The 17346-nt window shown below is 45.8% G+C and overlaps 1 protein-coding gene across 1 annotated transcript in view; it reads left to right on the top strand.

Annotated features, from left to right (window-relative positions):
* Nucleotides 1-17346, top strand: part of CYTH3 (cytohesin 3) — a 100798-nt gene that overhangs the window by 345 nt on the left and 83107 nt on the right. The gene's annotated exons all lie outside the window — the stretch shown is intronic.

The following is a 17346-nucleotide window of genomic DNA, read 5'->3' as shown; positions in this document are numbered from 1 at the left end:
CGTGCAGAGTTCTCGCGCCCCCCCCCCCCGCGCCCGGGTTCCCTGGGCCAGGGTGGCTTTTTAATCTTATTTTTCTTCCCGAGTTTGCTTTTTTATAAACCCCACTGCGGATTTTGTTTTGAAACTAGACATATTATATAGTTTACCTGGACATAGTTCCGTGTTCGTGTGTGGGGTGTTTTAAAGAGCTGTTTGTCAACATTGTGGGTGCAAAAAGTTTGGGCACCTTTGTGCTTTATTTAAATTTTATTTTAAAAAGGAAACTTGTGTGTTCATTGGCAGCCTTAGGAATATTGCTTTTTTTTTTTTAAAAGGCTACCGAGGAGTATTGTGGATGCTGAGGGTGGTAACCTTTGGGGTTATTTTCAAGCTTTGTGAAACTTTTGGGTTGAGACGAGGATGTCTGGAAACATTGTTAAAGTGCATTGAGCACATTTAAATCCCACCCGAGGAGCTTCTCTCTCCTCCTCCTCCTCTTTTATCCTCACAACAACTCTGCAAGGTAGATAAGGCTGAGAGTGAGTGGTCCAAGGTCACCCGGTAAGGCTCACAACATTTTCCCTCCGCTTAGACCACGACAACTACACTGTTTAGAAATCTCGCAGATCCTCCATGCTAAGCAGTTAATACTCTTTTGCTTTTTGTGGCTTTTAAATTGTGTGCTCCTACTGAGTGGAGGCCAACACTTATTTCCCCATTCCCTGCCTCTAAACACCTGAAGGAGTAAATCTTTGGTACCAAGGCTTGTTTGCTTCTCCTGTGCCCATGAAGCGCATGTGAACTGAATGGGTATCAAAGTGAGGGGTTTTAGACATGGGGACCTTCCGCCTGGCACAACGCCCATCTTCAGCACCCACTTGGGGAACAGGTGCAGGGGTTTTGTCCTGTTCTGTCCTTGGTCCTGTTGATGACACGTTCCACAAACATGAGGTCACACCCCTGCGCTCCGCATACCAGCCTGTTGCTTTTTCAGTGCTCGCCACCACTAATGTGGACTGGAGTCCTTGCGACACCCATTGAAATCGGGGGTTTTGGTGTGTTTTTTTTAAGTCCCTTTCTTTTAACCCTGTCATTAAAGACTCCATTAAAGGAGGGGCCCATCTGATTGACCTTCTGTTCATCCTCTAAGATTAAAAAGTGGTTTTGTGTGCCTGGCGTCCTCTTGAATGACGCAGGTCAGCCAGCTCTCCAGTTTCCTTCTGGTTTTTACATGCAGGATTTAGCCAGGTGTCAAAATCGGAACGGGGTTATCTGTTCGGTGTAGTTCAGGGTTGTGTGGTTTCCCTGCAGGGCTGGCATTTGTCGGCAGCTAGCAACCTGTGGCGAGGGAGGGACGCCCACATCCTTTGGTAGCTTGGGTCTCCCACGCTGCTGTCTGCAAAAAAACAAGTTCCACCTTCTCCATCACAAACACGACAGTATTTTTACCTATAACTCCTTGGAAGTGTCCCTTTATGTTTTCCGAAGACCAGTGAACAATGGAACGTACAGCTGTGTAGAACTGATCTTTTGCTTCCTGGGCAACACGACCTTGGCTCCTTTTGGTCTGGGGGGCTTGCTTTACCCTCATTTGAATTCAGTTGGACCCCTAAACAACAATCCCTGCCCCAGGTGGTGCCCTTCTCATTGCCCACTCCATTTGGGGCATGCCTCCCGACTTTTGTGCCTGTCTCTCAGCTGTGCACAGCCTCCCCATTCATGTGCCCAGCCCCCGCATCATCGCCTACGGATTGCCTTTTCACATATTTATCAGTGCCCCTCAGGATGGAGTTGGAGGGGACTGGGGGGGGGGAGGATAATGCGCAGCACTGAGTAGTTTCCAGGCCACTTAATGAAGAGGAGCGTTTGTTGCCAGCAGAGCAGCGTTGCTCCCCCCTGGCAAGGCAACTGAGCGCGCTGCCCGCTTCTGCTAATTCCGATATCTTGCTTCTTGCTTCATTCTGTTCTTGCTTCATTCACTGTCGAGGACAATGGAGAACTTTATCCTGTGGGGTATATACGCTGATTTATGAATCTCTCCCCCCCCCCCAGCCTCCCCTAAAAAGGTCAACTGTTTCTGAAAGATGAAAAATGAATGCATGGTGTTCAGGGGTTGTGTCAGCAGTCAGAAAAAGCAGTTTATTAATGTAAGACGAGGCCTGGTCATAAAGATCCTACAGACAGGGGATTGGAAAGACAGTCAGTCTTTTAGAATACGAGAAGGCACGGGGGGGGGGTGAGGGAGGAATACAGTGGATGCTTTCAGAAGATTGATTCATGCTAGTGGTGTTAATGCGGGCAACAAATTGTTAGTTGCTCTTTGGTGACACCGTGAAATCGTTGTGTGTTTCTTGTGGTGATGCCGCCCCTCTCGCTTGTCTGCAGTCCTGCATACACTTTGCATAAAACAGGGTGATCCTCTTCTGCACGGTCTGAAATGGGCAATTTGTGCTGCCTTCGCTTGGATGCGGAGATAAAACGTGGAGTGGTTGTTCCACACTCTAAACAAAGGCATACAGTTTCCGTAAACAGTCTCTTAAATGTTTGTAAAGTGCTCTTCTCACAAAGCCAGGTTGTGCCTTCCCTCCCCTATCTTTCAGTGCCATTTGTTTAACCTTTTCAGGATGTTGAGCTATAAGGGGGGGCCCCATGACTTGAACTTCCAGTGTGACTGTCAAGAGAAGTCGATTGGTTTTATTGCAGCACGGAAGTGCTCTGTGTTGGTGAAGATTTTGTCGGATTTCCATGGGCCTCGGTAATGAAGCAACTTAGGCAATTTCGGGAAGAAGCTTTAAATCGAGAAAAACTTTAGAATAAATAAGAAGTCTGTAATCTGGGCTGCTGAATGTATTGGTTGCCATATAAATATGTAAAGCCTTGGCTACAAGAGGAGTGAGCAAGCATTGCGCCAGACTGGAAGCTGGAACTCTGAAACCCGGTGGGTGTGGCGTGTTTATCTTGACAAGAGGGGAGAATGCCAGAGGATGAATCAGTGATAGGAAGGCATCCTTCAGACAAGCAATACTGTCATTATAGTTTCTCAGCCATTATTTCACGAGCTGTTTAGTCATCATTAAGTAGGATACTATTATTTCTATAAAGAAAATTTGTGCATTTTTTTTTTGGTCTAGTTCTGTTTGCCACAGAATGGGCACAGGGGGAGGGGGAGAGAAATTCTGAGTAAGCAGCCCCCAAATGAGCAGGCCCTGACCTGGGTGGCCCAGGCTACACCAATCTTGTCAGGTCTCAGAAGCTGAGCAGGGTCGGCCCTGGTTAGTACTTGGATGGGAGACCTTCAAGGAAGCCCAGGGTTGCTATGCAGAGGCAGGTGATGGGAAATCACCTCTGAAAGTCTCTTGCCTTGACCTGGATGGTGCAGGCTAGATCTCATCAGATCTTGAAGCTAAGCAGGGTCATCCCTGGTTAGTATTTGGATGGGAGACCACCAAGGAAGTCCAAGGTTGCTGTGCAGAGGCAGGCAATGACAAACCACTTCTGAACATCTGTTGCTTTGAAAACCCAACAGAGTCGCCATAAGTCAGCTGCAACTTGACAGCAACAAAAAGGGGGAAAGCAAAATAAACTATTTATTTACTTACTTGCTTCATTTTTACCCTACCTTTTCCCCCAATGGGGACCCAAAGCAGCTTACGTCAATTTTCCTTCCTGCATTTTATCCTCACAACCACCCTGTGAGGTAGGTTAGGCTGAGAGTGTGTGGCGGGCCCAAGGCAACCCGGTGAGCTTCCATGGCGGAGTGAGGATTCAAACCTGTGTCCAAGAGGTTCCATGTACATTCACTTATCTACTCTAAACAAATTTCCTGGTATCTTAGAGGCTCTCTGCTCCTTCATGTCTCTTACGAACAGCCTGTTGATACTGTCTTTTGTTGATTATGGATGATAAGTTCACAAGGGGATCGTGTTATACTGGTGGTCACGGCCCTTTTTTTGAGCACCTTCCTCTGGAGAGTCACCAGAATTTGAGCCTGAACGTGTTGTGCCTTGATACACAAATGCTCAGGACAGTTACAAAGGTTTAGCAAGGAATCAGATGAACACAAAAGTTTAAAAAAGTAATCTAAGTAACAGCTACACCTGTTTTTCTCTTCTTTCAGTGTTTGAGCTGCTGCAGTTGTATGTATGTTTATACCTTACCTTCCTCTGTTCTGTTGGGAAAGATCTTTAGAAAGTTTGGGGGGAAACAGAATAAAGAGTATAGTTCACTAAGAAGTGATGATGAACTTGAGACCAGCAAGTTCATCTGCTGGTGGTGCCTTGTAATGTCCATAGAAAACATGGGGGGGGGGGCACACACACATGTGTTTTGCATGCCTCTGCACAAATTTCCCTTGGTACATTACAGACAAGCTTTGCAAGTTGAACATTTTTGCAGGTTCTTATGAATCCAGCTAGTAGTGGTTCTGGTTAGGTCCAAAAAAGATCTTTTTTATCTGTTGGAGAATAGTCTTTATTTTGGTTTATGAGGTTAAGAACCGATGTAAGAACAAAGGGTTTCTCAGTAATTTTTTTTTAAGGATGTGTTGAGTCTCTTCTTTTAGGTGTTGCAACAGTTGGAATCTTGAACATTTTAATGTGATTTCTTTCATGCTAAAATTAGAATGCTTAGTCCATATTTTCAGCCTCATGAGCTTTGGAGACAAGGTTGTTGTTTTCCTACTTCCTTTTGTTTTCCTTCCAACTTATCTCTCTCTCTGGGGTTTTTTAAAATGTGTGATGTGTTTTCATTCTGTAGACCAGAGATTCCCAAACTTAGTTGCGTTGACCTAAAAAAAACAAAAGAAAGGCCGAGTAAAATCACATTGGGAATAGTCTTTCCTGCAGATGGGAAGGAACAGTTCTGCCACTTCCCTTGTTACAAAGGAAATGAAAATCCGAACAATTTCCTTTTCCATCCTTCATTTACAATGTGAAGATGTAGGATATGTAAATTCAGTCACATTATGCTGATTGCCGATGAATGTGGACAAGATTTGTGTTTTCTTCTTTTCCAATAGCCCTGCACGTGAATGTGTACTTCTTGATATTCATAGTCCTCTTAAATGTATAACGACTTCAGAGATTGCTGTGCCTCGGAGAAAGTATGCCAAGATTGCTGGCACCCAGATGGTGCATGTCTGTTTTTCTGGACTTCTCTGCTCCTATGGGAGACTATTGACATGAGCTGAAAGGCAGTGTGGTCATTCTTGCATTGTCGGGAAGCTCTTACATAAGTAGGTCAGTCCCAAAGACCTGGCCTGGCTTTCATGAAGGATTAACTGTGCATTCTGACGGACCAGCGAGGGTGTGTTCGGCATGTGGTGACTTCTGGCTTGGTTTTGTGTCAGGTTTCTTGTAAATGGATATTGGGTGAGAATAGGAAAACAGTAATGAATAGATCAAAATTCTGCCAATGGCATGAGTTCTCAGGATAGGGCTAGCCCAGTCTCAGAAGCTCAGCAGGGTGGGGTTGCCAGGTCCCCCGGAGGAGGAGGGGAGGGGGGGTTGCCAGCGCTGGGTTGGGAAATACCTGGAGATTGGGGGGTGGAGCTTGGGGAGGACAGGGACCTTAGTGGGGTACAATGCCTTAGAGCAGGGGTGTTGAACTCATTTGTTATGAGGGCCGGATCTGACATAAATGAGACCTTGTTGGGCCGGGCCACGTGTGTCATAAAATGTAATGCCAGGCAGAGGAGATATAAACTTTATAAAGGACACAAACGCAAAGATTTTTTTTAAACTTAAAATAAAAACATGCTTAAAACATTAGCTCTGTAAGCTGCAAACCTACTATTGATTTATTAAATCTCATGTTTGGAGTTCTGAGTCTAGGACCCAGGTTAAAACATGAAATGGCTGAGTGGTTAAGAGAGTCCGGCGAAGCAAGCTATGATGCAGCAGCAGCACTGGAAGCAGGAGATGGCCAGTTCCACTGTGGGCCTGATCGAAGCCCTCCGGGGGCCTGATCTGGCCCCCGGGCCGCATGTTTGACACCCCTGCCTTAGAGTCCACTCACCAAAGCATCCGTTTCCGCCAAGGGAACTGATCTCTGTAGTATGGAGATGAGCTGTAATTCTGGGGGGATCCCCAGGCCCCACCTGGAGGCTGGCATCCCTATGAGCAGGGTCAGCTTTGGTTAATACTTGGATTGGAGACTGCCAAGGAAGTGCAAGGTTGGGCAGCACAGGCAGGCAATGGTAAACCCACCTTGTGTTTGTCTCTTGCCTTGAAAACCCTATGGGGTTGCCATCATTTGGCTTTGACTTGATACCCTACCCAAAGAAAAGGGGGGGGGAAGATGTGAATGTTTGGGGCTCAAATATGTAAACAGCCTGCTTACTCTTGGCAAACAGACAACTCTCAGAAAGGTGATTGTTTTTCCCTTTCAGACTAGAAATGCCTTCTGTTTGGGGCTAGTAGTTTTAGTAAGTGTTGTGGATATTTGAAAAGACCATAAGGGCCATTTTCTGATACTTCTTGTAGTATAAAAATTCAGGTTTATTTAAGTGGAGGTAATGTGCTTAAAACAACATTATGCGTGACTTCCACCAAGTCCTCGGTTCCCATACAGAGCCTTATCTCATGTATTTCACTGAGACTTGCTTTCGTATAATCATTTTAGGGTTGAGCTGCTAATGTGTTATTTAATCTTCTATGTTCTGTCTACAAGGATCTTTGCACAGCACTAACACTGCAATGAGACTGATATCTCTGTTGATTACCTTAGCTTGAAATTTCTGCTGATTTGTGACTTCTCATTAATAACAGCGATTTGGTACTGCCAGTTTAAGATTTTGGCATCCATTATGTCTTTTGATAGTAGGCTGTGTACTGGGGTTAAAATTGTGAGTTTTGTTTTGAGGGAAGAGTACCCTCCCGAAATAAAGCAGGGACTATTCTTGAGTACCAATTCCTGGCATAATACAGCTTCAGTTATGTCCTATACTGCTAAAGCTTCATTGGTAGCTCTCCTCCCATAGAGCCTACCCTGCAGCTGGTTCATAATCTCTTTTTCAAATCAGTGGAAATTCTGCTTATGAATGAGCTGTATTATTAGGACCTTTCAGTATTTTTCCTACTGAGAATTATTTTCTGTTCTTTATCCTCCCCCCCCTTAAAAGATGACATTTTGTTAACAGTGGTGGAAAGTCACAAAGGCTTCGGCTGTGACAAGTTGGCTTCTGTAGACGTAAGTCTCCAAAATGTGTGCATCTGTCCTGGTTTGGGAGTGACTCTTTGGAGTGGGAGAAATAATCTCTGGCTTTTCCAGTTCTTTGTAGCCAGTGTTCTTTGTGAGTGGCAAGCATGTCTTGGGCACATAGAATCATAGGATGTTAAGAGTTGGAAGGGACCTAGCAGGTCCATCTAGTCCAACCCCCTGCACTCTGCAGGAGCATAGCCGAAAGACAGCCCTACAACATACCTGAAAGATGGTCGGCCAGCCTCCGCTTGAAAGCGTCCAGTGAAGGAGCATCCACCACCTCCCGAGGCAGACTGTTCCACTGCTCAACCACTCTTACAGTTAGGAAGTTTCTCCTGACATTTAGCCGGTATTTCCACCCATTCGATCTAGTCTTGCAATCCGGAGCAAGAGAGAATAGATCTGCTTCATCTTCTATATGACAGCCCTTCAGATATTTGAAGACTGCAATCATGTCCCCTCTAGGCCTTCTCTTTCCCAGGCTAAACATACCCAACTCTTTCTTTCCTCATAAGACTTGGATTCCAACCCTCTCACCATCCTGGTTGCCCTCTTCTGGACACGCTCGAGCTTGTCAACATCCTGGGAGCCAGTTTGGTGTAGTGGTTAAGTGCGTGGACTCTAATCTGGGAGAACCGGGTTTGATTCCCCACTCCTCCACTTGCACCTGCTGGATGACCTTGGGCAAGCCATAGTTCTGATAAGAGCTGTCCTAGAAAAAGAGCAGTTACTGTCAGAGCTCTCTCAGCCCCACCTACCCCACAGGATGCCTGTTGTGGGGAGAGGAAGGGAAAGGAGTTTGTAAGCCGCTCTGAGACTACCTTGGGTAGTGAAGGGCGGGGTATAAATCCAATCTCTTCTCTTCTCTTCTTCCTAAAATGTGGTGCCAAAACTGGACACAGTACTCCAGGTGAGGCCTGACCATAGCAGACCATCTCCCGTGATCTGGACACAATGCTTCTGTTAATGCATCCTAAGATTGCATTAGCTTTCTTCGCAGTCACATCGCACTGCAGGCTCATGTTTAGCTTGTGATTAACATGTCCACTCAGAAACTGTGCCGGTAGTTCCGTCCATAGTGATTACAAATTTCGCTGTTTTAATTTCTTCTAGATAAAGAAGCAGTAAAGGTTGTATGATAAATGTTTAGAGTGTTCTTAGTTGCTTGGAAGGGAACAAAGTGTAACATTTGCTGTGGCTCGAATGTGTGAGGTTGGTGGCCTGGAAGTGTTGCATTTTGTGTCACAGAAGGGTGTAAACTGCAGATAGGATTATGGAAACATTTTTCTTTTTAAAATTTTGTGCCTTGGACCCAGTTGAAATAGGATTAGGTGGACAACAGCAAGCCACCACTCAAGAGAAAATGATACACAGCTTTAACCAGTGGAATCCTTTCATAAAACCGCAGGATTTGTTTCATTTTAGGAAATAGAATAATGGAAGTTCTGCAGGTGATCACGGCTGTGTTATGACTTTTGGGTACTGGAGCCTTTGTACTTGGTTTTCTGTGTTTGTGTATTTTGTGTCTTGAGTCTAATTTCTGACATCCCTCAGTAATTTTGGATAGTTGTGTGCGTGCGTGTATTTGGCCTGAGATCCTGGGGTGTTTTGAGCTACTGCTGGTCTCAAGGACAGATTCTTCTGTGCCAGATGGCACTTTGATTTTATAAATGCAAAACTCCACACAGAAGGATACTAAAAAGAAGACAACATATTGAATGAAAGCGTAATTAAAGTTGCATGGGAAATCCATCATCTCACCCACAGTTTTGATTGCAAGACCTGTTGTTTTGCCTCTCCTTCCTGTTGTTCTCCATAGAATGAACGGGCAGGTTAGTGAAAGACGCAGCCGTCTTTGTCCAGTTGTTGTTTCAGCCATTTAAAAATATGTGGCTGAGGCGGCCATCTACAAGTAACTTGATCCTGAGCAGTGCTAAAGGCTTCTGCCAAACTGAACTAGACTAAATGCAGGTAGAGAGAGTTTTCTGCAGTTCTGCGTCTGTCTTCGTTTTGCCAGAGTTTGAAGGCTGAATGGGATCTTGTTCCGTGGAACTACCGATGCGTTCTGATCAGCAGGTGGCCAAGTGTGTTTATACAGCAACGGTTGGGTGTGTGGTACAGTGAGAGGAAGGTATGTGGGTGTACAGGTTCCAAATGATCAATATTTAGCAACTGCCTCGGTCACAGACAGCCATACATGCTTGTCTGGAATGAGGCAGAATTCCTCCTAGAATAATTGTGTAATTGGAGCCTGATGTAAAATGCACACACTGGATCAAGGAAGAGTTTGTATCGGCAGCTTAAACTTTGTCATGTTCTATTTTTGAGCAGTGTGGATTTTCTCTTGTTCTAGAGCATTTGTTATTAATCTGTACACTGCATTCTTATTTGCTTAGATGCTGACTGTACACTTAAATCTAACAGATGCTTTGGTTTTTTAAAAAAACTTGGTCCTGCAAACCTTTGGACTGCAGTATTTCCTCTTGCTGGTTTTAGGCCCACACAATCTGCTAGAAAGCCATGTGTTTTCCATGGTCCTCTGAGATTTATATGAAGGAGGAAATGGCTTGACCCGTTTGGTTGCTATGAAGCGAAAACACTCTTGTTTGTTTTTTTCAGTGAACATCTGTGTTGCATTTACTGAATTCATTTTTGGAGGTTCGTAAAACCTATAGCACGATGATTCCAGAGTTTGTTAAAATATATTTACAAGTATAACTTCATCAGATCTTAAAGCAATATTAAACCAACTCTTTCTCCTCAACTGGAGACCCGAAGAGGGTTTACCTTATTTTCCTCTCCTCCATCTTATCCTCACAATAATCCTGTGAGGTAGGCAGGCAGAGAGTGTATGACTGGCCCAAGCTTCCATGGCAGAGTTAGGATTCGAACCTGGGTCTCACAGATCCTCCAGCTGCTGCCCCACACTGGGTCTCATGCTACTTACCAAATTGTATTCACAGAAATGTTACACAACACTCCTGAAAGGGGGAGGTGAGAGGGTAGGAATAGCCTTCCTTATGTATTCTTTCATTAGATATCTGCCTATAGCATACCGAATTTGCTTCAAGGTGCTGGTGCTTGCCTATAAAGCCCTATATAGTCAGGGGCCAGCATACCTGAGGGACCGCCTTTCCCTCCATGTTCCCCAGAGAGCACTGCATTCCAAGACACAAAACCTTGTAGTGCTCCCTGGCCCTAAAGAGGCCAAACTGGCTACCACCAGGGCAAGAGCCTTTTCTGTGGCAGCGCCGCGCTGGTGGAACGAGCTCCATGAAGACACCAGGGCCCTGTGGAATTTACTTCAATTCCACAGGGCCTGCAAGACGGAGCTCTTCCACCAGGCATTTGACCACACTTAACAACTGGCAGAGATGAAGGGTTTGAAGTCCTAAGCATGTGTCTCTGTGTGTGTGTGTGTGGGGGGGGTGGACGGACGGACAGGTCTAGTTCCATCCCCATGACCAAAATGTTGCCCACACTGAGTGGCACAGGTGGCTCACAGGTCAGCATTCACGGATTTAAAATATTTATATCCCACCTTACCTCCTTAAATGCAAGGTGGTTAACAAAGCAGGGCTAGGTTAAGGTAGGACAGCAATGGTGTCGTCTTGCAGTTTTTGCTGTTTTCTGCCTCTCCCTTTCTCCTCACTCTTGCTATGTTCCAATGTGAAGAGCTTCTGTCAGCTTTTGAAAGGCCGCAGTGTCTGTAGGTAGAAGTCAGCAGTATGGAGTATATTGTTTTCTTGGAGGAATTTTTTTTGAAGGTGCTCTCTTATGGGGCTGAAAAAAAAATCAGGCACTGAGTTGTTTGTTGTCATTGTTATTTTTTGGGCATGTTCTCCCATTCCTGTGAAAGGTCCAGCACCTAAAAACTTGAATGTGGCTTATAAAAGCATTGTGGCATTGAACAGCAGTTGAAATACTGTGGAGTTTCAAACCACAGTGAGAGCGGGCTGTTTTGTGTATGGCTCTTCTGTGCATGACTCTTCTGGCTTTTGGAAAGACAAGTGGAGGAACCTTCAAGGACTTGCAGGGGGCATTTTATTTTCCATCTCTATTAATATTTCTTCTTTCCCATTCCTGAAAAAACCCATTCTCTTTCCCGTTTTCCTGCATCCTTCTCTCCTTCCCATCCACCAGCCAACTTACCTTTAGCTGCCCTCCTACCTTTATCTCCTTTCCCTCTTTCCCGCCCCCTGGCAGTCTCTACCCAGGAAAATTATGGCCCAGTTGTGTAATACTGGCTGCCAGGCTGGGCAAAGGTATGTGGTGGTGAACCCACAACGACTTGTGGGGTGGGGCACCTCATTTTCCTCCTGTATCCTCTTCTCCACACCATTTCCTCTTTCCATTCTCCTGGTAACCCCCATATCCTCACCTTTCTCTGCTTCCTTCATGCTTCCATACCCACCAACCAACCTACTTTTTATCTGCTCCCCATCTTTAGCTATATTTATTATTTTATACCCCACCTTTTCCCACAATTGGGACCCAAATCAACTTAGATAATTCTCCTCTTTTCCATTTTATTCTCTCAACAACCTTATGAGATAAGGTAGGGTGAGAATGTGTAATTGGCCCGGTGAGCTTCCATAGCAGAGTGTGGATTTGAACCCTGGTTCCCCAGATCCTTGTCTGAAACGCTAAACATGACACCATACTAACTTTCATGTGGTAGCTTCTGTTGAAAAGTAGCAAGCAACCGGACTGGGTTGAGTAATGCAAGTTGTGGGTTTGCAAGTTGCTTGGTGGTTGGTGGTGTGTCTGGTCCCTGTGAGTCCTCCCTCAAAAGCCAAAACAGCCCTGGAAAGGGCCTCCCCCCCCTGCCTTTTACTGACAGAAACCAAGGCTTGAAGGCAGGCAATGCAGTTGCTGTTTCTTAGCAAAAGACGTTGAGGGTGTTTGTTTCTTAAACCTACAGGAGCTGCTTCTATTATTGGGGGCGGACTATTATTATTTTTAGATTTCAGATTTTTCTGCAAATCTAGGGCATTTTTCAGGTTTGTAGACAAATCTGTCTTGTCTGTTCTTGGCTCCAGTCTCTGGATTTAAGTATCCATAGATATGGCCATGTTCAGAATTGGATATATTGATTTATTAACAGCTATCCTTTTTAGCATCCATATGTTTAGACCTCAGAACTAGGAACTTCTTTCTAAATAAAAGTGAATCTTCTCATGTTTCTAGCTAATGTGACTCAGTAACCCCCTGCAGGCTATAAGCCATGCAGTCTTTCTGTAACGAATTAATTTAGATGTACTTGATGTTCTCAAATCGTGAATCAAGAGCCGAGGGACAGTTTTTTGGGTGCAGGATGAAAGGCGTTGCTAGTCAGGGCAATTTTTGTACACTGGGATCCTGAACATGAAAGGACACATTATTCATCAGTGTTATGAGAAGAGGGCTTTGAAAATATTTGGAATATGCAGTTGTGACGGACAGCCCTTAAAATGCTGCACTATTGGAGTACCATGAGGTGAAGAGTTAAGTCTCCTCAGGAATGGAGAGCTTTGAGTGACACTCTGATTGGCCAGCTCCAGCTAAGGGCAGAAATATTTATCAGCTGGGTGCTGAGGGGGACATGGGCATTCTGGCAGATTCATGCTTTGAGAGAAGAGAGACGGTTCTGTACCTTAAATGTTGGAAATCTGCTCTGAGGAAGAATTCAGTTGACGAACAGAAAGAGTCTGAGTCTCAGCCTGTGCTGAAAGCAGTTTTACACAGGCACAAGAACTGGGAGTGAGATTTGCAACAGCCCCGTAGCCAGGAATTTTTTCGGGGGGCGTCGGGGGCGACAATCAAACCTCCCCAGGCCTCTCCCCCCAAGACTGTCTTGGCTCGTTCTCCGGGGTTGGCTCTGCCTGCCTGAGGTGTGCGGTGTGATGGGGAAGCCGCTGCGGCACAGCCCAGACAAGGAACCTGTCCAGCGAGCCCTGGGCGGCTGTGGCGAGTGGAGGCTGAGTGGGCACACGTGGCCATCGGAGGTGGCTGTGGAGGGCAAGCTATGGGGGGGCACTGCAAATCTGATAGAGGGCGCCACCCCCAGTGTCCCGTCACTGACTACAGGCCTGCTTGGCAAAGTTGTTGGATAGTGAGATGATATTCTCATTCAGGCCAAAGGAAAGGAGAGACATCTTCTAGGGAAATAAGAAGAATCCCTGCCCAGTTAAACAAGGAAAGTTATCTCTGGGAGGAGGAGATCCCTCGTCTGTTGTGGAAGGAAACCACGTTACTTGGGATAGCTTAGTCACAAAAAGGAACAAAATTTTGGAGGGAAAATCTACCTCTGAGGGAGGGAAGTGTGAGGGACTGTCATAGTAGTCACAGAGATTGATCTTGTGTTCTGTGTGAGAACATCAGAACATCATTAATTTTGTACAAAACTTTTAGTGTGAAGGTAAGTATTTCCTTCTGATTTATTCATGGTCCATTGTATTCTCCAGGTATTTTCTTTCAAATGTTTTATTGACCAGGTAATGAATCATAAATGTCAAAAATGTTTTTGCTTTTATAATGCCTGGTGCTGTTGGATTTATAAAAAGTCGCTTGCAAGATTTAAGAAAACTGTCAAACTTGTTTCAGCCTAGAGTTGCAGATGTGACCCTTGGGCCTAGCTGTGGGTCACATCCTGATAATCTGCTCCAGAAATCCAGTTTCACGTTGGAGACCAGCCATGAGCAGCAATTTTGCGTGCGCCATCTGGAAAATAGGTCACCTTTAGGTGGGAATCGCAGTGTGAGTTTCACGACAGGCATAAACTCTCAAAGGACACTGCTAATTAAAAGAGCAGTATAAACTAGTAGCACTGGTTTGGTTGTTAAAATACCTTCCTAGGAGTGTGTGGATGTTGCTTAGGTAAGCGTGTGACCAAGAGTACATAAGCACAGTGTCATAACTGTCCCTGCTGTGGTCGTTTTGGCCACCTTGCTCCCATGAAATGAATTCAGTCAGCTCCATGTCTTGGCATGTCTCCATGCTTCCTGATAGAGCGCAGCCGTGGTACTTCTGAACCGCATCAGCTATCAGGGTAGTAAACAGTTGCAGCTGACAAACCTGATGGATGTTAGCTGGGTCCAAAAGCGGGCATTTCTGTGGCGAAGCTGGGGTGAGCATCCGTTTTGCCAAGTACATAGAATCTTAGCCTCTCTGAACCAGGTAGACCTTGAATAAACCTTTGTTGGTCTTAAAGGTGCCACTGGATTCTAAATTTGTTCTACTGCTGACCATCTGGATGAATTCTGTGAGTTAGAGCAATGCCTTGTTTCAGAGTAGTTACTGTCAAGGATCATGTTTAGATTTAGCAACATTGCAGTACATTCTGGAAGTCCCAAGTATGTCTTGTGTATTCTGCCGACAGGCTTTGAATGCATTTTCTCCTTGGAGCGGACATCCTTGTTTCCTCATTCCAGCAGGCACTTCAGATGGCTTCTCCTAGTAGGAAAGCACGCTGTATTCCAACTCACAAAGTTCCAAAGAACTGTATATTTGTACCAATTAGTGTGTAATATTGCAGCAGAGAAAAGCTGGGGTGTCAATCCCTTTTTGGGATCCCTGCTAGGGCTGGACAGAAAGTCAGAGAGGCAGTCAAGGAAATTAAATATATATATATCTAAAATGTTTGGAGATGCAATCTTGATCTTGGCTCTGTAGAGAAGAGGCCTTATTCCAGTACACATAGGCTCCAATCCTAAAAACCCTTTCCTGGGAGTGAGCCCCCTCTGACTCAAATGAGATTTACTTCTGAGTAGACCCATTTAGGATTGCTCTCATAATCTGTGAAGCTCATCTGTAGTGCTTCAAAAGCACCCCCTCTTAAGGTCTAGAGAGGCATGGAGCTCCATTAATGTGCTTGCTCTAATTATGTCCTCCTCAGTCATGCAGGTAGATCCATCCTGTAATGGACTGTGCGTCTGTTTAAAAATTGATTCGTGAATTATGTTTGTGGGACAGGCCTTCCGATTTCATTCTGGCACTTAGACTTTTTTCAGGTTCTGCCATCAAGCCATCTGAAGTTAAGAGAGAAGTGATGCATAGTCCTTTCTCATCCTGGAAGGGGAGTATCTGAACTTTGTTCGAGTGTTGCTGCCGTTATTTAAACCTTATTGTGTGCCAGCCGTGGACATCTTGGATGAAAAGGCAGGATAGAAACATAATGGATAAGAGACGTGGTCCTTTAAAAAATATAGATCTTGGCACCACAGAGTCAGAAGACCTGCAGGGAATGAATTGACCAGGCAGAAGAAAGCAAGGAACATCCTTTTCTGAATATTGGAGATTTATAGCTATTTACTCAAGATGGTGGTGGAAAGTGCCATTAAGTCACAACCAACTTATGGTGACCCCATATGGTTTTCAAGACAAGAGATTTTCAGAAGTGATTTGCCATTGCCTGCCTCTGCACAGCGACCCTGGACTTCTTTGGTGGTCTCCCATCCAAATTCTGACCAGGACTGGCCCTGCTTAGCTTCTGGGATCTCACGAGATAGGACTAGCCTAGACCATGCAGGTCAGAGCCTACTCAAGATAGCTACTTCAAATATAATGGAATCTGCTACGGTGTGAGGAGCCCTGCTGTAGGCAAAGTGCTCTCTGACAAATCTCAAGGGCTGCTCGAAGTAGAGCTGTTGACACATTTATGTGATCTTGCCCTCACTTTCTGAGCTGAGCCGAAAATGAAGCAAGACACCTTTTGTGAAAATGTAGCTAAGGCAAGAAAGGGGTGTGTCTGCATAAAATATATGGTGTCTGCATAAAATATATGATGCACCAAGACAGTGCATCACTTGCCCCAGCCTGTGATTTCCTATCTATACCTAGTGGCTAATAGCCACTGATGGACCTCTGCTCCATATGTTTATCCAATTCCCTCTTGAAGCTGTCCATGCTTGTAGCCGCCGCCACCTCCTGTGGCAGTGAATTCCATGTGTTAATCACCCTTTGGGTGAAGAAGTACTTCCTTTTATCTGTTCTAACCCAACCGCTCAGCAATTTCATGGAATGCCCACGAGTTTTTGTATTGTGAGAAAGGGAGAAAAGTACCTCTTTCTCGACCTGCTCTATCCCATGCATAATCCTATAAACCTCAATCATGTCACCCCTCAGCCATTGTTTCTCCAAGCTAATCCTTTCCTCATAGGGAAAGTGTTCCAACCCTCTTATCAACCCTCTTACAAGCATGGACGGCTTCAAAAGGGAATTAGATAAGCATATGGAGCAGAGGTCCATCAGTGGCTATTAGCCACAAGGTATAGATAGGGACTCTGGGGCAAGTGATGCTCTGTCATCTTGGTGCTTGGGGGGGGTCAACAGTGGGAGGGCTTCTAATGTCCTGGCCCCACTGGTGGACCTCCTGATGGCACTGGTATTTCTGGCCACTGTGGGATACAGAGTGTTGGACTGGATGGGCCTTTGGCCTGATCCAACATTGGCATCTCTTATGTTCTTATGTTCTTATGAATCCTGGGATATGCAAGGTGTTGCCATTCACAAGCGAAACAGGGAATGCCACCGCCGACCAGAACTGTACACAGTACTCCAAATGAGGACGCACCATCGATTTATACAGGGGCATTATGATACTGACTGATTTGTTTTCAATTCCCTTCCTAATAATCCACAGCATAGCATTGGCCTTTTTTATTGCAGTTGCACGCTGTCTTGACATTTTCATTGAGTTATCCACTACAACTCCAAGACCTCTCTCTTGGCCAGTTCTTGCCAGGTCTCTCTTGCCAGTTCAGACCCCATCAACATCTATATATCTAATAGCCAAGTTGCCCCCGAAGTGCGGATCGCTAAATCAGCGCTCCGGGGGCAGCTGGGGGGCCGGGGAGGTTTGTGCACACGTGGGCCAGTCCCCACGTGTGCACAAAAATAAAAAAAGTTGAAAAAAATCCCCCTGAAAGTGCAAGAGCGTTTAAATCCCCCCGAAAGTGCAAGAGCGTTCCGTGCGCATGCGCACGGAACGCTCTGTAGCTGACCTCGCCGCCGCGCCTCCTCCTCCTCCTCCTCCTCCTCGGAGCCGGCTGGTCGGCCGGCCGAGTGGGGGGAGGGCCGGCCTTGCCGCCGCTGAGCCCGGCAAAGGGGGGGGGAAAGGACCGGCCTTTCCGCCACCGCCTCTGCCTCGGAGCCGGGCGGGGGGGAGGACCGGCCTCGCCGCCGCCG

This window comes from Gekko japonicus, unplaced genomic scaffold (genome assembly GCF_001447785.1).
Source record: "Gekko japonicus isolate JY-2015 unplaced genomic scaffold, Gekko_japonicus_V1.1 scaffold384, whole genome shotgun sequence".
NCBI lineage: Eukaryota > Metazoa > Chordata > Lepidosauria > Squamata > Gekkonidae > Gekko > Gekko japonicus.
This window is presented reverse-complemented; position numbering and strand designations above follow the sequence as displayed.